The 15467-nt window shown below is 35.6% G+C and overlaps 1 protein-coding gene across 2 annotated transcripts in view; it reads right to left on the bottom strand.

The window, feature by feature from the left end:
* Positions 1-12957, bottom strand: part of LOC131055814 (protein RRC1) — a 121166-nt gene extending 108209 nt beyond the window's left edge. For both annotated transcript variants that reach the window (XM_057990158.2, XM_057990159.2), the window contains exon 1: positions 12602-12957. The gene's annotated coding sequence lies outside the window, so the exon portion shown is untranslated. The remainder of the gene's footprint in view (positions 1-12601) is intronic.
* Between the last annotated feature and the right edge of the window lie 2510 nt (positions 12958-15467).

Raw genomic sequence — 15467 nt, 5'->3', positions numbered from 1 at the left:
TGTGAATGGGTTCATAGAACCAACCTCATGGAGATTAAGACAATGAAGGAGACTTATACTTGGAACAATAGAAGGTCAGGCTTTAGCTTCATAGTGGAAAAACTGGATAGGATTTTTCTATGGGGGACCCTGACCGACTTCCCTAACTCACTATATGCAGAAGTCCTTCCTATCTCTGGCTCTGACCATTATCCCATTCAATTATCAATCACAGAGGAATCGAAACCTAGAAGGTGTCCTTTTAAGTTTGAACTGATGTAGCTGAAAGAGGACAAGATCATGGGACTGATTGAGAAATGGTGGAAAGAGACGGAAATCATAGGGTCCAAACTTTTTGGAGTTGTTAGCAAGTTGAAGGTGGTTAAGAATAATCTACTAAGGTGGAATAAAATGCACTTTGGCAACATTTTTGAGACTAAGGCTAGACTTGAGGATGAAATGAGTGCGCTTAATAGGATAGTCATGGATAATGGGATGGATCGGGCTCTTTTCCTAGAAAAAAAACGGTTATTAGCGAATTATGAGGATATCCTGGCTAAGGAGGAAGTTTTCTGGCACCAGAAGTATAGAGAGTTATGGTTAAGCGATGGAGATAGGAATACTAAGTTTTTTCACAATAGTACTAAACAGAGGAGGTTAGTTAACAGAATAACTAAAATCAGAACAAGTGAAAGTCAAACCACTGAAGATCCTAACCTAATCGCAGCTGAGGTAATTAAGTATTTTGAGAATATCCTAAATAACTGGGAGGGCTCTAACTTAAGCTCCCGAGCTGATATCCTGGCGAACATCCCAAAAATCGTCACTGAAGTGCAGAACAAGAATCTAGGGGCCAGATTCACTAAAGAGGATGTGGAAATAGCTCTAATGCAGATGAACACTGACAAGGCTCCTAGGCCTGAAGACTTCCCAACTGCCTTTTTCCAAAAGTGTTGGCATTTTATTGGGGATGATGTAACAGAGGCACTGGAGGGAGTTAGGAACTCAGGTAAGATGCTCAAGGAAATCAATAATACTTTTATCACCCTTATTCCTAAGAAGGATAAGGCAGACATCTTTGGTGATTTTAGGCCAATAGCTCTCTCCAATACTATTTACAAACTGCTAACCAAAACTATTGCCAACAGACTGCAGAAATTGCTCCCTCTCCTTATTAGTAAAGATCAAACAGGTTTTGTCCCAGGCAGGTCTATTTTTTATGGAATTATCATTGCCCAAGAAGCCATTCACTCCATCCAACAAAACAAGGAATCAAGTATGCTTATTAAGCTAGATATTAAGAAAGCTTATGACAAAGTGGATTGGCATTTCCTATGTAAATGTTTGGAAGCCTTCGATCTTGCTAAATCATGGATTAACCTCATTTGTGAATGCATCTCCTCTTCTCCTAGAATATCCATCCTGGTAAATGGTTCCCCAAAGGGCTTCTTTGGCATTTCTAGAGGTTTGAGGCAAGGGGATCCTAATTCCCCCTTTCTTTTTATCATTATGGCAGAATCTCTCGATAGGTCCATATCTAGAGCTAGAGAAAGGGCGTCCCTTAAAGGCATTAGAATAACCAATGAGGTGGCTCCCATCACTCATCATCAGTTTGTTGATGATACTATGCTATATGGCCTTGGCAATAGACATGAGGCACGCTCATTCAAAGTAATTCTCGATTCCTATGCTAAAGGTTAAAGACAGGAAATTAATACTAAAAAATTTGAAATCTTCTTCTTTAATACTGACAGAAATGAGGAATATGCAATCCATAATATTTTGAATTTTAGGGTAGGGGAACTCCCATGCAAATACCTGGGCTTACCCTTAGCTAAAGGTTGTAGATCTTCTAAACTTTGGGAACATATTGTCAACAAAATAAAAAACAAAATGGAATCCTGGAAAGGAAAATGGCTCTCCTCTGTTGGCAGAGCTACCATGATTAAATCAATTCTTTCTTCCATGCCAATTTATCAACTTTCCTATATTGATCTCCCGATAGTCAAAAAGGAGGAGCTAAATAAAATCCTAAGAAATTTTTTCTGGCAAGGGTCAGGAGATAAAAAGAAATTTGCATTACTGGCTTGGGATAAAGTTTGTAAGCCTAAGGAGATCGGTGGGGTTGGAATTAAGAATATGAGAGATCAGAGTAAGGCCTTAGGAGCGAAATTAGTATGGGGAATGCATAAATTCCCCCACCTTAAATGGGCCAAAATACTTTATCATAAATATTTGAGTAGTATCAACCCTACGAGCATCTTTAGAACTGCTAACCCCCCAAGAGGGTCCCGCATTTGGAACTTCATGCTAGACTACAAAAGTATTATTACAGAAAAACTAACCTGGAATCTAGGAGAGGGTGACTAGGCCTATTTCTGGTCTGACTCATGGGGTGGATATCCAGTAATCAAAAAGATGGCCAATTTCAAGTATTCCCGAACCGACTTGGAAGAAAGATAGGGAAAACTTGTTAGAAATTATATTGAAGAAGCAGATGGCAGCATAGCCAAGAATTGGAGGTGGAAATCTCTGGATAACATAGATATTCCGACTTGTGAGAAGGAGGTGTTGATTAGAATCCTAGAGTCAAGAGTCATAACTTTTTAGCCTAGCCAGGATAAACTAATGTGGGATGGCTCCAAATCTGGGAGCTATAACACCAAGGAGGGCTATAAACTCCTTGTTGGAAAACAACTAAGGCCAAAATGTGATATTCCATTAATGTTATGCTGGGATAAAAATTGCCTCCCGAAGGCGGGAATAATCTCTTGGCTAGCCCTACAAAATAGGGTTCTTACTGCTGACTTGTTTAGAAAATGGGGTTATGAGGGTCCAAGCAAATGCCCTCTTTGCGAAAAGGATGAGGAAAATGTGGACCACTTATTATTATCCTGCGATTTCTCACTTCACTGCTGGAACTGGCTTCATAATAAACTGGGGTGGAGTTCAACAATTCTGAGCTTTGTTCTGAAAATGTTATGAGCTTGGCCTATAAGAAACTTGAAGTGCTTGTATGGAGGTCTCTGGATCATTGCCTGCATCTATTGTCATTTGGGAACTTTGGAAAGAAAGAAATAGGAGACTCTTTAAAGGACAAAGATTGGGTTGTGAACAACTCACTAATAAAATGGAAGCTGTTATTATTGAAATTATGAACAACAGAGTCATGAAGTGTCAGCATGGGGAGGCAAATATGTCCTTCTATATGAAAAGATGAGGGGTCGTTGGACTGACTTTAAGATCCCCCCTTACATTGGACCAAGGCCTAAGCAAGGTAAAGGTAATAGGGAAACTTGTGTTTTGCAACCACCCAAGAATGGATGGTTCAAGCTAAACTTTGACAGTGCTTCTAGAGGTAACCCAGGACAGGCTGGCATTGGGTGTTGTCTTCACAACTATGGGATCGAGGTGGCTCGGAGAGCAAAACCAGTAGGCATTGAAACCAACAATAGGGCAGAATTTAAGGCTCTGGTGGAAGGGCTTGAAATGTGCAAAGCATCAGGAGTGGAGAAATTGGTTGTTGAAGGGGACTCAGCCATTGTGATCAATGCTCTGAGAAAAGGATCCATTCTAAATTGGAGGTTAGATACATTGCTTAGCAGAGCTCTAAACTTGGGCAAGGCCTTCAAGAAGATTATATTTAATCACACCTTCTAGGAGGGTAATTCTAGAGCCGATGAATTAGCTAATATGGGAGTAGATGGTCTCTACATAGAATAGCAGTAACCTCATGTTTCTAGCCTCACAGCTCGAAAAGGTCATACCTTCTCCTACGTTCCTTGATCTATAAGGGGATAGTAGATAGGTAGACCCTAGTCATATTGGTGGCTTGTAAGATGGATAGAGATTTTATCTCTCATCACCTTGCGTTAGTGTCATATTTTCACTCCTTCCGTTTTCTCTGTGATGGACAAATATTCATTCTATAGATATATTATATACATACATACATATATATATATATATATATATATATATATATATGTACATATATGTATATATATATATGTATATTATATATATATATGTTTGTATACATATAGATTTTAAGATTTTTTGCTTCTACTCTTATTTTTTCTCTTTCTCTTATATATAATTTTTTGATTTTATATATATTGATAAAATATAGTTATACATATATGTTTATATATTGGTGCCTTAATCTCTCTGCCTTTTGGGTGTATGCTTTCTTCCCGATCACGTGGTAGTCATTTATTGCTACCATGTGCGAGTTTAACCTGCAGCCGTCACCTCTTGCATCACTGCATGATGCAATCCTTTCAAATCCATTGCAGAGGTTATGATTATTAGGCAATTGACAGCAGCTATCATACTTAGGAAAGGCTCAGATAGCATTTCTATTTATTTTAAGGTCTGATATTTTTCAAAGGCACATTGCTTAGATTATCATTATATGATTTAATTATTAAAATGACAGACCTCTGAGCTGGATGGAAGTCTGGCTCACCCGAGTCAAAGCAAATTGGATGATATTATATGAAAGAACCCAATAGTTAATACCTAGTGAATACCGGAATGCTTGAGTAGCTCAGAGCCATGGAATCAAACATTAAGGTTTTTTCTACAAGCGATAACTATCTTATGGCATTTAGAGGCGAAATTAAATTGGAAAGTTGGTATAGAATCCTGAATGAGGCAGATGATTTCACGATTAGAGCTGTGCGGGAGATTACGGGGGAAGAATTCTTTAGTTATGAATTCATGTACCATGTAAACTGCAATATCCCGGCCATTTTTTCAGCAATACTATTAAGGGTAGGAATTCGGAAGAGTGAGGTAATCCTGTTAGGTTTGTCTTTATTCAAACAAGAATTTCTGAGACTCTTTGAGATTGCAGTAGGTAGTGTGGATGAAACCCTTATGGTTCCATATCCAAAGGATTGTGGGGATAAGGGGACAAACATACATAAAAGGCCAATTCTGGTTGTTAAAAATGAAACATTATTTGAGGAGAGAACTCCCATTATTTGTAGGAATGCAGAGTTTCTGCTAATCTGGAATCATATCAAGGACCCTCCTCATACCAACTGGTGGGTAGAGTATCTAAAGCAGGAAGAGTATTCAGTCCCAAAGAATATGCCAACCATACCAATGGACAGGATCCAGGTAATACCTCAAACAATAATTATGGCCTCGCGGGCCAAAGGGAAAGCAAAAGTTGGTGATACCTCTGGCAATCTGACTGAGAGAATGACCTCGGACAAGGCATCTCCTTCTGTTGTTGACCTCACAGATATGGAAGAATAAGGAATAGGCATTATAGTACTTTGATTTATAAGTTTAATTTTGAGCTATTAGGCCAACAAAATAGTATATTTGTAAATATTAGCTCGCTTGTGCAGTCTTATACAATGTACTTGGATATGTGTTTGCTTGATCAGTTTTTGGGATGGTAACTTAGTAGATTTTTGTTATACTCTAGTTTAACACAGTAGGTTATATGTATTGATGCATGTTAAACTCTAATGATTATGTATGTATTAGCAGATTGATATGGTTCCTGTCTCTTTATATCTGGTGTTGTTTAATAGGTTAAAGCATTTCTAATGGCTTGCAGTGGTGCATCTGACATGCTATTTTATTTTCTTGGTCTATTATTTGATGAGCTTTAGTGTATTTGTAGAATTGGCTCCAAATTGGTCTTCACCTGGTCATTTGTGGCTAGGACTTGTGTGTTCCATGACAACAGGTAGGCAGAAGAATCTCCCTTTATGAATGGTTCCTTTTTGCCATTCTGAGGCAAGTTTAGAGACCTAGGGCTGGGATTTATCTTAAGGCCTATCAAACATATGTTGTTTGCTGATGAGCCTTATGAAGGTAGCCCCCAGGTTTATAATCAGATATCTCTACCTATCCTTTAGCATTATCCATTTTTATGGTGCATTCTGGCTAATTTTGATAGATAAATAATATAACCTTTGGTTTCACTTATGGTTTGTGGCGTAGTTTTCTTAAGGAACCATTGTACACCTGGAATAAGGATGATCAGATGTTTTAACATTCTTTTATGATTCAGACATGTTGGTATTCTAGGACTTAGATTCTTCACACAATAAAATATATATTTGCATATATATATATATATATATATATATATATATATATAGCTTCACACACATAGTCTCGAAAGGTTCTAGAAATCATATGCAGCTATTGTGGGAAATGAACTAAAATCTTCTGTAAGCGGAAACTTAATGGGATTGAAACTTCTCTGGGTGATTATTATGAGATTTCAGTTCTTTAAGGAGGATTGCTCATCCTTTCTTTTTCAGTTCCTCGGCTTTGTAAATGATCTATTTGACTTTAGGATATAAAAGGTCTTTTCCTGGAATGGGGATGGGCAAGTTTACTTCTCACAATGTTATTGTAACCTGAGTAATCTTTCATCTTGCAGTCAACATTAAAAGGAATTCTTTGATGTCTCAATATAAAAGATGCCTTGGTTGTAATAGCAATAGTGGAAAGTGTTTTGAAAGCTAGTTTATATGAAACTTGTCTTTTTTGAACTAACAAATCATGAAGTGGTATGCCGTAGGGTTGTGTTGAGATTTTATTTTGCAGATGACAGTGCTAGCTAGAAGCCTGTGAATCAAGATAAAGGAGGAAAGATTCTATAGAGATTGGAGGCAGAATGTCGATAGGAGCATCCCTGTGATGGGATACTTTCATCACAATTGTTAGAAGAAAAGAGCACTTGGACCAGTATGAGTCTGCTTAGTCCAGGATGAAAGACTTAAGATGGAAATTATGTAATTTTTTAAATGTTGTAGAGTTTCAGAATCATTATTTGACTGGACTTAATGTCTCGGGCAAGGCCGGAGGTTTTCTCTTCTCCGCTATTTCCTACCAGTGCCCGCACTAAGCGGAGAATGTAATCTTGTTTATAATTTAATAAAATATTGGCTTCGGCCTTTTACCGATCAAAAAAATACAAATCAAAATTAAATATGATATTTAATTTTAATTTGTAGTATTATTATTTTAAATATGAATATTTTTTTATTGTGTAATTATTATTTTATTTTCACATTAAATAAAATTTAAATATTTAATTATAAGTTACTTTCATAATTAAATTTTAATTATAGGTTACTTTCATTATAAGAAGTTCGTAAATATTTAAATATTGTTATAGGTTACTTTCATAATTATAATAATTTCACTTTCACTTTAAATTAAATTTAAATATTTAACATCTATAATTTATTGTTTAATATTAAATGTTAATAGTTATTTTTTAATTTGTTGTAGATAGCATAATGGCAACCACTGCTAGCTCTATTCCTCAACAGACTTTCAAAACCAATCCAAATTCACCCATATGTGTATATATTTATGACTTTTATATCTTTTTGTACGAACATACCCAACCCCCCCCCCCCCCCCCCCACCCAAAAAAAAAATGTTGTGCTGGCGTACCGTACCCATACCGGCAACTTAGATTTTGGAGATTGAGGCAATCACAAATGTAAGAGAAAAGAAGCTGAGCAACAAGGTTATCCCAGAATATTTGTGAAATAGAAGAATCTTCCACTTGAGGATGCTATGAGGGAAGGAGTGGTAGCTTTAGAGTACCCAAGTTTGAAATTGAGTGAGGGCAAGCAATTTGGGGAAGGGAGGACTGTCATATCCCTTCCATAGCTGGTCAGTCAGCAACTATACAAAGTGATTTTTAAAACCATTATAAAATAAAAAAATAAAATAAAATATTTAAAATTTAAATCTAATGCCTAGTTACAGGGTAACCTATATTTTAAATAAAAATAAGTTCAAATTGCAAGTCAACTTAATTTGGATCCTGGAGCCATACTCCAAATAGCTATATATTTCATTTTGATTGTTGAGTGCCACCATTATGGAGATTTAGTATGATTTTATAGTTTCACTGCTCAAGCTGGTCAATCGGGATGAAAACCCTAGCTAGCAACTCAGGTCAAGTTGAAGAACCTGATCTGGAGGTCTTACCTAGTCTCTTAACTTTCTGCTAATTAAAATTTATGATCAGCTTCAAGAAAACTGCATTCGGCACCTGAGTTGTCTATTTTACCCAGTGTAAGCCTGTTACAAAAGTTTGGATGCATTTTTTATGTCGCTGCACATTCCAGACGTTAGTGCAGCCATTAGCAGATCACAGTCAAGCTTTGGAAGAACTTGGAAGAGTGCAGAAACCCTATCTTGCCTTATTAATGTTTATCAGTGACCAGGTAACCAAGTGGTGAGTGTCTACCATCTGTTAAGGTGCACTTACAGTACTAGTGCCAAGATATTGCTGGTTTAGATGCCCCTTTTTGAGCCTATGCTGGGGATTGAACAACATCGAGGTGTGGCAGCTGGAGTTTTGAGTGACTAACCACCAAGTTGACTCCAATTTGAGGCTAGAAAAGAATTGCACCCTAATTTCCAGCAAGCTGTTTATGAAACTAGTATCCCTACCACCCGGCCACACTCACAGGAGTTAATACATGTCTGAATTGAGCCCCCAGTCAGCCTAACATCCACCCAGCACTGTCGCAGCAAATATTTATACTGTCCCAGGTGACTATCGATCAATAAGGAATTGTATGTACACATTTAATGCTCAGCAAAAGATTGTTAAAGTTTCCTTTCAGATCTGTACTTAATTCCTCGTGCATTTATTCTGCAGATTGATTAATATGAACTGTTCTTATTTACCAATTAAAATTGAAAGAGTATTTGGTAGAGTAATTTAATTAAAAGACGTCTGTTTGTCTGGGTTATCTGCTGTACTTTTCTTTAACATTTAATTGAATTTACAAAAACCCTAGATTTAAGGGTAGAGGTAACATATCCAAAACTTCATATATATTAACTATGCCCTAGGGCGTAGTAGTCCACATGGTTTCATCCTTGGAAGATACAAATAATAGATGTGGCTTCAAAACCAAGCGAATACCACCAGCAAGGGGTAAGCCATCAATCTTGGAGTTGTATGGAGGCTGCCCATTAGATTGTTAGAACCCTAGGGGCTCCATTCACAATTCCCCTAGTCAACAATATATATGTATATGTGTGTGTGTTGGACAAAAACAAAGGTCATATGTTCAGATTAAGTTAAAAACTTATTGGACCTGTGCAAGCCCAGTCACAAAAAAATAGTTGCATACAGGCGAGATTAAACAGCTGAAGAAGCCACAGATAATACTTATGTTTCTTCACAAAATGACTGCTATTTGAGACCTGCACACTGATTTTATAACATATGCAAGTGAGTTCCAGCAGAAATAATACCACCTGGAAAAGATCAAAATCCAGGGTATCCTAATGTATCCTTGTTCCATCCATAAGATAAATTAAACATCTAAGCAAGATCGATTTGCCTGCTGCAAATTATTAGAAAGTGGAACTCTGTTTTTCTGATAGCTGTTACATCTTTTCATAAGAAAAACCCATGTCACTCTCAAAAAAGTCTTCTCATATTTATGAGCCAAAATGGACCACTAAAAGCTAGTACAATTCATTTATCATCCTTTCACTCAGACTAAACATACTTAGATCCAAAACTGACAAGTTGAAGACCAAAACCATATGATAAGAGATAACATGGATTACTTCAGTCCGATGCTGGTAAAAAGGCAGACCAAGAAAGAGGTCCTGAGAAATGTCCACGACCCTAGGAACCCCATGGCAAGTTCGAGATATTCTGATAGGATCATCCTTCCAGGTTCGACACTGCTACATTCCATCTATTTACAGATAAGCAGAACAAGTTTGGCCCCTGCCGCACTCATCACTCTGAAAACAGAAATTGCAATGGGTTCAATTCATAACAATTCAGAATTGAGATAGGTGGTTTTGGCCCATGCCAACATAGAACCACCCAGATAGAATGCGACTTGACTGAAGAGCTCAACAATAGAGCATCAGTTGCCTGAAGGTACTGCCATCAGTCGGTTTGCCCTGATAATGACATCTAGATATGTTTGTTTAGTTGCAATCAAGTGTAGGAAATGTAATTCCCAAACTGAATAGCGATTTCATTGCAGAGCTAGATTGGGGTTGCATAAGCATATTGTCATCTCAGTTAGGAAACACAGGAAATGCACCAGAGTTGACTGTTTGATAAGATGTAGCACATGTAGGAAATGCCATTCTCAGTCATAAAAGTGAATTAACTGCAGAGCCAGCTTGTGGTTATCAAAAAGGTATTTTGTCATCTCAAAATGGTATTTGTTTGATTTCAGACCTCCATAGATGGCATCCATCTTGGTGATCAAAGCATTGTTATAACTTATAACAAAATTAATTATGGATCAACATAAGTTTTTTATGATTTGGAAAAATTCAAATTCTAAGGCATTAATGTAGATTGTAGATTAAATTTTTGAAATGTTGGCATGCCCTAGCCTTGCACCACATATAATTACCTTGATCAAAATGATAGAATTTTTGTACTCTTTGTAAGTTTCTACAGCCAGGTAACATGGAGATTAGGAAAAATTAATAAATTGAGCTAATCAGACAGCTAACCTAAGTTAAACTGTAATTTCTTCAATTTTATTAAAACTTGTCAGACTGGCAATTTAGAAACAATTTACACATGCTAAAGGGCCTACATAAGTAGTCAAACGAAATCAAAAACAACAAAAGTAGTGATGCTGCATTCTAAAATATTAAAAAAGCAGATTCAAAAGCATGTCATACCATGCATTGATCACTGGCAAGTGCTATTTTGCTTAGTGGAGCTCAAAAATGGAACTAATACAGGCTCAGTCCTTTTAAATTTCAATGATAAGCATCATGACTTCCACTAATCTATCATCACAAATGGAATCAACAAAGAAGCTAAGAACTATGATACGTAAGAAATTTAAACTTTCCAAAATAAGTGCCAGCCAAAAAAAAAAAATAACTAAATTTCAATATAACACCAGAATTCAAAACCAAAAAAAGAACCTATAGAAACCACATTATGTGATTTAACGAGAGGTTGAGAATCTATAAAGCTACAGAGAGTAGGTTACAAATGACTAATTGAAAAATTTAAAATATTGAACATCAAGAGAAGTGACTCAAATAATCAACGTGAAATTTATACTTTCAAGACTCTTCTAAAATGAGAAATGATTTCATCCTTAACATTAAAAACACAATAAGGAGCACATTTAGCATATATGCTTGCCAGAAAAGAAAATATTTCCTCAACTCACAAAAAAGCCAGACAGAAAAATCATATAAATTTCCAAAATAAGGATCACCCTAAGAAAATTGCACAATTTAATATAGGGTCTGTAATGCCAGAGATGGTAGATTATGGCTTACAAATAATCATTCAGAAATCTTGAACACCAAGAGAAGTGAAATTTACACTTTCACGACCCTTTGAAAATGAGAAATGATTTCATCATAACATAAAAACACATGAAGGAGAATGTTGAACACACATACAATATTTTCTTAACTCACAAAAAGGCCAGACAGCGAAGAAAACTTCCAAAATAAGGACCACCCAAAGAACATAAATTATAAATTAAAAAAGTTAATATAACCACAGAATTCAAAACAAAAAAACAAGATACTGTGGAAATTAGATTGCACACTTTAACAAGGTCTGCTCACAGACGGTAGGTTGCAGCTTACAAATGATTATTCAAAAAACCTTTAACATCGAAAAAGTGACTTTAAGAATTAACAAGTGAAATTGACACTTTCAGACCCTTCTAAAATGAGAAACGACTTCATTCTTATCATAAGAAATCACAGAGACAAGCACGCTGAGTAAACATACTTGTCAGTAGGGTAAACATTTTCTTGACTCACAAAAAACCAGACAAAGAAATCATATGTCACACAAGGGTATATATTTAACAAGCAATTCCAGCTCTAGTTTCGAATAACACAGTAAATAATTCCAATTCCTTTCAATTCGTTCCACGACCTTCCCTGCCACAGAAGAACAATATACTTATTTAGAATACAAAAAGGTTGACAATTCAATTTAAAAGCTTGACAATTCAATTTAAAAGCTTGACAAATCCACAACTGTCAATTTTTTTCTCCATGAACTGTGTAGAAGCTATTGAAGCTTTTGTTTGTCTTCAGATAAAAGAAACAACAATGTTTTCTGGCATTTGCTTCCATCATAACATATTACACTTGAAATAAAATTTCCCACGCATATGCCAACTGCAAAACCTGATTTCGTAAGTGTAGTCCAACGCAACTAAGAGCCACTTTGTGAATGGACGTAAGTAAATAAATAAAAATATTTTAAAGATTTCACAGCCTCGTTTCCTCCATGTTTACAGATTGTTAAATCTAAAGACAAATACTGTAACTATAACGACCTCCTTTAGTTAATTTTTTTTAACATTAACAGTACGAAGACAACACTCAAATTTACTATTTCAGACAGTCCGTGACCTTAAATATACTAAACTGTGAAAACGCTCGTGTCAAAATAGATGGATTTAATCAATTTTTATAGGCATCTGTTCCAGCGTGATTCCATTAGGGGCATTATAGAAGGGTTTCGAAATCTTAACAGGAAAAACAAATGATACATTTAAAATTTGAGAAATTAAACAGTCAGTCGAACAATTAAGACGTAGAAAACTATTTACAAAGCATGAATACTTACCAGGGCGATGTTGCCAAATGGCTATGAATATAAACGATGCCCTCGATTGCGCAAAGCATGAAAACAAGTAAAATGAAAAGCTTTCGGGTTAAGGCCAAAGACTAGACCGGGTAAACCATTTGGTTAACCGCAAACGAGTGGTCTTTTAAGGTGGTGTTAGCCAACTGTTCGGAGGTGAGCCAGAAAATGAAAGGGCGTTTTTCATTCAATATTGATTGTTTTTGTACCACTTGACCTGTGAAAAGATGCGAAGGTCGAATGCGGCTGTTTTTCACCTAGCGGATTGAACCCTAGTTAGTAAAACCACCACTCTCCAGGCCTTCGAAGGGCATTTGCGTTCTGTCCATGCACTTAGTCTCGACTCTTGGGAATATAAAAGGAGTAATTTTTTAAAAGAATTCATAATTTATGACATTTTAGTTTTAGTTACTTTTAAATATAACAAAATTATTATTATTATTATTATTGTAATGATGATCTTGTATTTTTCCTTCTTCTTTTTTTTTCTTATTCATTTTGATTGGGTTATGTATATATTATATATATTTTTAGTGGGTTTAGTGAGGTCATAAATGGAGGACTTTGTTCTCAACCTAAACATTCAATAATATCACCCCAATCAGGTTTGAACCTTGCTGACAAGGGCAACAACACCACAACTTAACCATCACACTATGTCAATATTCACATGGTTATATGTAATGTTACAACTAGAGTAAAAGTGGTATTTTTTGTGCAATTGACAATGAATCTAATGTTTTAAGAGGTTGAATTTAATTATCAAATTATGTATTCATTATCTTAGGCCTAATCCATGATAGGAATTAGACTCCTAAACTTTAAAATGAAAATTATAATTTTGGCCTAAGTCCCTCTTTTTATTAGTCATTATTTGTTGACTTGAGTCCAAAATGTGTTAATTGTGTGGTAGGATGTTGTTAAAAAGATAAACCCTAATTCATTATTATATTGACTAGTTATCATTGAGAGATATTATTTATCATCTAAATAGCTTCGTTACACATTGTTTAGCTTCAAAATATCACATGAACATGACATTAGCGATTACACATGACAATGCATATGGTATAATTGTCTCTAATGCCTTTAATCGTGTTCAAAGTTATTAAAAAACATCTAGGGCTTGATCAAGGAGAAGACTCTTGCTTAGGAAGCTCTAAAAGTTGTTATATCAACATAGCCAGTCTTTTGTTATAGGGCCAAATATCAAAGCAAGCAATAATCTAAAACTTATAAATGCTTAATGCAAATCCACACGCATGTCAATTTTGTCCATATAATCCAATTCCATGAATGTAAATAGTGTTTTCATGTGTAAGAATGACCAAAAGTGATGCATAATAAGTTTAGCAATTTGATGTCAATCATCTACTAGAATTTAAGACTCTAATATAAAGGAAAGTGATGCATAATAAGTTTAGCAATTTGATGCCAATCATCTACTAGAATTTAAGACTCTAATATAAAGGTGAAATCAATTGGTAGTATATGACAAAATATTTAAACATTAAACCTATATAACTAACTATATTTTTTATTTATTAAATTCAATGCTTAATTGTGATAATCTTATAGTGGCATTTATTAGCCTTGGCACCTTATCCTAAGGTCACTTATATTGCAATGGTATTTAATTAATTTATGTAGGCATGATTTATTTCCTTGTATTTTTAGCAAGCCAAAATTGCTTACACCTCCATGGTTTGTCCTAGAGCTTATCCTTCTAAATTAAGGTTCCAAGTCTAATATTCTTGATTGCTCATCATTTACTTCCTATTTGAGTAGGGTTTGGACCATCATTGTTTATTATTCCTTGATATGTATCCTATCATCCTTGATTATTTCACTACCTTGGGAATTTGGCTTTAGGCTTTGAATTTTGACTTAAATTTTAAATTTGATCATTTTTATTTCAAATTTATATCAAATCTAATTTTTTTTTATCAAGGATTCTTCTTTGTACTTTGATGATGAATACTCTTCTTACTCGCTTTATTGTGATGTCTTCTCTGCCCTACGCTAATCATGTTGCATGACATACTCGCTCCAAATCTTCCTTCCAAGTGAATGGTGATTGGTGTAGCTACATGGAGACTCTCAATGATAGTGCCTAGGTCTTCAATGGTAGGGGCTTGTTGTCTGGCCATATTTTAGCCCTTGCAGTGGCTCATTCTTCCTTAATTGCGATAGATTTGTACCTAGTTTCTTGTGTTTGGGCGCATAGGATCCCCCCCACACACATAGGTAGGAATGACCACTTGTCCCTCCTCTTTTTTTGGTCTCTCACATCCCCCCTTGGGATGACTTCCAATATAGGTGACTCGATTCCATTTCATTGATCTAATGTGATTCTAGAGTTTTATCTCGATAGGGGTATGTTTGGCAAGAGAGAATATTTAATGGATCATACCCACTTTAGTAGGTTCACTAACACTTGGCCAAAGTTGTGTGATTCCCATGCATGGATTTTGGAATATTAGAAGGAAGGCATGGAAGAAGAAGTTTGTATTTAGCCTTATGTTAAGGGTTTTTTATCCTTGAATTTGAATCACTTGAAGACAAGAGGAATATATTGGATATGGGTTCATGGTTTCTCAGTGGAGACTTCTTATGCGTGAAAACTTGGTTTCCATAGATTTCAATCCTTGCTATAAAAAATTTTTATCTTACATCTAGGTTTGACTACCATAGCTACCACTACAATATTAGGAATTGAAGAGCTTGCGAGCTATTGATAATATCCTTAAGAAGTTTTTTTTTTGCTAAGAAAACAATCAATTATGCAAGATCAACCTATGCACATTTATGCATTAAACTGGACCTTTCCAACGGTCTTCCAACATAA

The sequence above is a fragment of the Cryptomeria japonica genome, chromosome 8 (genome assembly GCF_030272615.1).
Source record: "Cryptomeria japonica chromosome 8, Sugi_1.0, whole genome shotgun sequence".
Taxonomy (NCBI): Eukaryota; Viridiplantae; Streptophyta; class Pinopsida; order Cupressales; family Cupressaceae; genus Cryptomeria; species Cryptomeria japonica.
Note: the sequence above shows the minus strand (reverse complement) of the source record. Positions and strands in the feature narration are given on the sequence as shown.